Genomic DNA, 6,744 nt, shown 5'->3' on the forward strand with positions numbered 1-6,744 from the left:
CCACCATCATTGTCACTTAAGCATTAATCCCAGAAAATATCTGATTAACTCTGAAATAATATTTTGCCTTCCATACCACATAACATTCATCTCTGGTGAGATAAGACTCTTCTTTTGGTCACTTTTCTATCTTTTCCCTGGAATGTCAGTCTTCCTGACTCAATAACAAACTACATTTTATTTTCTGTGCATGTAGTCAGGAATTAGGAATTACCAACACTTTGTCTACATAAGGTAATGTAACTCCAAAGAATGCCATAGTGAGCTCTGCATAGCTCACGTGCTCATTTGGGAACCCAGCAAACAATAAGTCAATGAATGTTTTCCCATGATTAGTGGACCTGTGCCCATGAGTAGTATGAGATGGTTGCTGAGCAAGGCAATTTCCTGTCCTGATTTTATTCAAGTCATGCCTGGTTCTTCTGGTATTGTCTCTACTACAGGTATCCCTACTCCTATCCCCAGACTACTCTAGTTTAATAGTACTGGTGCTATTGACTGGTGCTGTTTAACTAGTCATTTTATATAATGATTTATATAATGATTCTCAACCTTGAATCCCACAGTTCTATTGGGATCATTTGGATCATATTTGCTAAATGTTAGCTCTCTAGCCCTTTCCCCAGGCCAGTTAATCAAACTTCCTGTGGTAGAACTCAGGCATCATTTTGCACAGTTTTTAGTCTTCCTAAGAGACATATATAGTCTGGATTGTGTGCTTCCCCTCTGTTATTTTCTGAGTCAGGAGGCTATTCAGGAAGCAAGGAATCAGGATGACCATCACACTGCCCACACAAGGCAATGAAACTGCAAAGTATGCCACGATGAGTTCTGAGCAGAGTCATTTTCCAGCCTCATTTTCCTGCCTCTGAGCTCTTCTCAAATGGAATAGCTAGTTTGATTTCCAGGTAGGTTTTGTGTTTAATAACTCATATTTTGACACCAGGTCAGAGTATAGATTGAAATAAATCTACACTTAGTCTAATATTATCACTTTCCTAAAGATAGTGGCATAACTCTCCCAAATTATTTCTTAGTGACACTTTGCTTGTTTGTTTACCAACTAACATTTATTTGTCTGTTTATTATGGAAAGGGGTGGGTCACACTATTCTGTGTTCAGGGATTAAAGCTGGCATTGCACTTAGGAATCACTCATAGCACAGTTCGAGAGACCATAAGTGGTGCCAGGGATAGAAAGAGAATTGCTTCAAGCAAGGCAAGTGTCCTGCATGTTGTACTATCTCTTTAGCCCTTACCAAGTTAATCAATTAATCTTACTATGGCATAAACTAGATATTCTGAAATAATTTTTAACAGCTTTACCTTATGTAGCAAAGAAAGGTTTACAGTGTTCTCAATATTAATAGATATACTAATAGCTTCACATAGACTGAGTTTTTCCTCATCTGTATCCACAGTTCCACTTCCATGCCCACCAGGATCCTTACCCTCAGCTTCTGAGAGTAGGTACTAAGGTTAAGAGTGCCACAGGGCCCAGTAACCAAGAGCATTATTCAGTGGAGCTATGAGACAGAATGTGACTGTAGATGAAGAAGAAAATGCTCTGCTTGCTTCTCAGCCATAGCAGCTGATGGGTCACCACAAAGTGCTCTTACAGTTTTTACATTGGGAATATAAAAATGTTTCAAAGCACAAAAATAGTTTGGTGTCTCTGGTCTCAGTCTTCTGGGCATAAACCCTCACTGAGAAATGAAGTAAAACTGTGCTATTTGTTTTTGCAAAGGCAGAAAGGATGGAAGCAGAGGAAAAAAATCACAAGGCTCCTACCTTCTAAGGAAGCTCTGGTAGATAAGCAAGAAGATATTTATGGGGGCCCAGGTGTTAGTTCAACAAGTCGAGTGGTGTTTCACATTTTGAGGTTCTGTGTTCAACCCTGAAATCACATAGTACCCACGCTCTGCAGGGTGAAGTCTTAATTGCCACCAAGCACCATTGGTCTGACAACTGAACTCCCAGGTCAAGAACCAATGGAAGTAACTTCAGGCTCCTTTAGCTCCTCTTAGTATGAAGTGTATATAATATGTATGTGTATATATGTATATATACACGTGTATATATATGTATATATACATACATATTTTAAAGGAAAACATACCGTATTTTCTGGCATATAAGACGATCCCTAATTTTGCAGTTAAAACATAGGTTTAGGCCTCTATTCGCTGTATCAGACAGAACGTTCCTGTGCTGCAACTGTATGGACCACAGTGAGCCAATCACAACAAGCAAAGGTCCAAAGGTTCTACTGTAGTCAGAGACTTCCTCTCTGACTCTGGCCCATCTGAGCAGGCTTTTGACAGTGTAGATTCGGGTCCAGAACATTGTCTCATTTGCATGCATCAAAAGCCTGCTTGGATTGGCTGAGTTAGAGAGGTGGTCTGAGCGCAGCCTTGCAGTGATTGGTGCAGGATCGAGTTGGAAAATTCGTTTTGTGGCAATATTCAGACAATTTTCGTTTAGCCGCATATGAAACATTTTTCTGGATATACTCAGCGTATAAGACGACCCCCGATTTTCGGTTGACTTTTTTTGTTTCAAAAATCATCTTATACGCGGGAAAATATGGCAGGTGTAGTATTAATATAAAGTATAGAGTCCTGGCATTGGTAGGACAGTGGTGAGGCTTTTTGGCTCCGCCAGCACTTGTAGCGCCTTTGCCCTGGTGGGTCTGCTGGTTGCAGGGTAACGGCTGAGAAACGACCCCCAGGCAGTCCCAGGAAGTTTCAAGAGTTGTTCAGCTTTATTTCACGGCCTTAGCCACTACGCGTGTATTCTTCACATGGCCTCTATGCTGAGCCTTTTCTTGCAGCCCCTCATCGCTGCCCTCCAAGCACCCTCCAGTGTCAGCTCTCTACTCTCTCTCTCCTGTTCTCACTCCTCACCCCAATCAGCCTCTCTCAGCTTCTACCCCAAACAACAGCCCCTCCCAGGTGTGGGTGGGTCTGACCAAACAGGTGACATTGAAATGGAATTGGGGGAGGGTAACACTATGTATGCAAATCATTTCATATCTTTCTATTATAATAAGTGTAATATAGGTTTAACAAAATAAGGTAGTAAACGGGTAAGACTATTATGCCTATCTTTATGAATGTATGTCGTTCTGAGCAAATAATATTTGAGGTAAATTTAGTTTCTCCTGTATTTGTATATTTATTTCCTTTCCAAACACAGTCACCGGCACACATCACATCATAGTCATGTATTTTTGAAATGGCACCATTAAGAAATGGCCATATGGGGGATGGTGGGAGGTTGAGGAATGCAATTCAGAAAATAATTTCAAATGGAACTTCAGCCTTGAGGCATCGAGAAATATCAGCAAAGCAATCTGTTCTGAGAAAAAAACTTTACCTCTGTTTTCTGCCACCCCAAACTTGTCTTCTAAAGACAAATGAGTGTATACATTATTCAATATGTAAAATAAATTAAAAAATATAGCTGAGAAGTTACCTCTTGCAATTCACTATCCATACATTGTTTATAAGGTGTTTACATTGTAAATAATTTGTAACTTTATACAATGAGACAGTGCAGTTAAATATTCTATATAACAAACTTTTTGTTAGAAAAGATTGTGGTGTAGGTAAAATAATTATATCAGGTAGATTTATAGTTGTAAGCCTGAAGTCTTCCTGATTTACATATTCAAATTTCTAACACAGTAACAGCATGAAAGTACACAGGTCCACCAGTAGGTTTCTCTCAGTTGATTTAAACCTCTAAAAGTATCCTTATTTGGAACCAGAGAGAGTACAGAGGTTAAGTGCTTTCTGCACATAACTGAGCCCAATTTGATCTTTGGTATTACATATGGCCTGCTAGCATCTTCAGGAATAATTCACAGAGCCAGGAGCAAGCCTTGAGCACTGCAAGGTATGCAAAGAATCAATATATATAATTACTTAATAAACATGTAAATCAAAACAAAGTATATTCTAAACATTACAAAGAGAGTTACACAGAATGGATAACCAGAATACCAAGTATTGTTCATGGTATCTTACTGAGAAAATCAAGTTATTCTCTTACTCTGAATAGACTGTGTTCTTCAATGGCCTCTTTAATTCCCTGTTAATACTCAGAAGACTATGAGCTTGTGCATTAAGTATATTATATTATTAATGTATTCTACATTATACAAAGTCATTTAACAGAAAGGATTTTGTAAACATTTTACAGAGAGCACTCTTATCAAATGAAAATGACTGTTGGAGCTCATTTTGTAGAGAAACAGTTAGCAGCCTTTCTTTCTCCACCCCTTGAAATTTAACATTCTTCTGTATTTCCCTGAAAATTAATATTTATGTTGTAAACACTACAGCATTGCCTAAAATAAAATCTTAGATAAAACTATGGTTTCTCCATTACAGAGAGCTGTTTAGACATTTTGCTGTTGCAATAAAATTATAAAATGGGTCTTTATGCTCCAGAAAACTAAATAAGTTTTTATTTACCATTTGCTGATTTTGACATATTTCATTTAAAAGACTAAATTATAAATGCCTAGAAGATAAAAATTTTATCTTTTATAGCTAAATCTACTTCTCTACTAAAAATGTGTGCATTATACATGGGTTAAAACATATATATTTTGCCTTCCTAATACTTATCTACCACTGAACCTTCTAAGGAATGAGTGATTTGATAGTGCCTGTAACTCTAGCTCCAAAATAAACAGTAACAATGAGGGGCTGGAGCTGTGGAGTAAGCAGTAGGGCATTTGCCTTGCATGTGTTAACCTAGGACGGACTACAGTTCGATCCCCCGGCATCCCAGATGGTCCCCCAAGCCAGGAGCGATTTCTGAGTGCATAACCAAGAGTAGCCCCTGAGCGTCACTGGGTGTGCTCACCCTCCCCTTGCAAAAAAAAAATACCACTTGTAACAATGATAAGATGATAATAGAAAATAAAGAATTAAAGTTTATGGGAATACCTGCTTGTCAATAGTTCATCTGATTTCCCTTATAATAGAATTAAGCCTGAAAATGTTTTGGCTCTTTCATTCACCCATGTATTGACTCACCAAGCAATCAAAAAGAACCAAGAAAAGGGGGAATTAAAGACTAAATAAAAGGAAACTTATTTTGAATATTTTCTTTGTACAAGTAAAATATGAATGAGGAAGTAAAAAAGTAAATAAGTTTCTCTAAAATGTTCAATATATAATGGTATATACCTTTTCAAAATATAACTTGATAAATTAATCATTAACTACCTTGTTATAACCAATACCTTTGACTTACATTGACTTATGTTGCAGGAAAACAAAATTATTATTTTTCACTTTTACACAAATTGGAGCCTATCTATTATAATCTGATGCATAGCTGATCAGACAACACTTGTAGAGCACAAAATTATTTTTATATTTTAAATTCTGTAGTTTAAAGCAAAGTAATTTTTGTTTGTTTGTTTTTGGGCCACACCCGGCGTTGCTCAGGGGTTACTCCTGGCTGTCTGCTCAGAAATAGCTCCTGGCAGGCACGGGGGACCATATGGGACGCCGGGATTTGAACCAACCACCTTTGGTCCTGGATCGGCTGCTTGCAAGGCAAATGCCCGCTGAAGCAAAGTAATTTTTAATAATTTTTATTGTGATCAAAGTGAATTACAAGTCTTTCACAGTCATATTTAAGGTATATAGTGACAATGAACTAGGGTCATTCCCCCCATCAGTGTTATCCTCCCACCGTCCCTGTTCCCAGCATGCATCCCACAACTCCCCCCTTTTCTGATGGACTGCTAGTGTGACAAGTCTCCTTTGTGGATAGCTTGTTGAAGATTGGGTACTGATTCTGGTGTAGCTGACTTTGCATTTGGTGCTTAAGTCTGATCAATTTTTATTTTCACTCAATTAAAACAAAGTCATTTTTAATCTTATGGAAAGTTAGTAGAAAGAGGTACAATTTGATGCTAACTAAAGTGTTATAAAGTAATCTCTGATTACTATTTGTTTCCAAAAGGGAAAATGGTTTACTCTCTGGCCTGAGATCCAAAGTGCAAATTAGAAGTGGTGTTTCTTTCTAGTTTCTTTCTAGAAGAATGGTAGTGACCATTCTTAGCCTCTCCAATTCTATCCGTGACTCATGTTTTTCTTGAAGGTTTCCTCTCTGTGTGGTGATATATAGATTTCATATTATCGTTAATGTTTAATTCTTGACCATCCTTCAAATGTCTATATAAAAGCAGCACCTACACCTGCCTTTTTCAATTCATCTTTGTACTTTGTAATGCAACACATAGATTGTTGTGTATGTAAACATTTTAATGGGATTATTATGTTACTGACCCTACCCTGATCGGTGATTGTGCCCTACCCTAGGGTGTGACCTAGCGTTCTGCTCCCACCCTAGGGTGGTACCTGATTCTGCTCCCACCATTGGGTGGTACCTGATCCCACCATTGGGTGGCACCTGATTATGGGGGATAAAAGCAAGGGTCTGTGGAAGGTGGGGGGCTTTTTGGCTGGAACTGATGCTGAGGCTTTGGGCTTCAGTCTTGTCCACCGAATAAAGCTATTATTTTTACAAGCCTGACTGTCTGCTAGCTGCTTACCTGCCGCTTCACCTCTGAACCGCTGGCTGAACAGGGTAACAGACGCATGGTCCGAGCTGGAGGAGAAAGGCCTCATCCTCCATCCCTCCATCAGTCAACCTCAACAGGGGCTGACTTGCAACAACAGATGAAAAAGTCTATAACTATTTTATGGCACAAGTC

The sequence above is a fragment of the Suncus etruscus genome, chromosome 15 (genome assembly GCF_024139225.1).
Source record: "Suncus etruscus isolate mSunEtr1 chromosome 15, mSunEtr1.pri.cur, whole genome shotgun sequence".
In the NCBI taxonomy this organism is placed as follows: Eukaryota; Metazoa; Chordata; class Mammalia; order Eulipotyphla; family Soricidae; genus Suncus; species Suncus etruscus.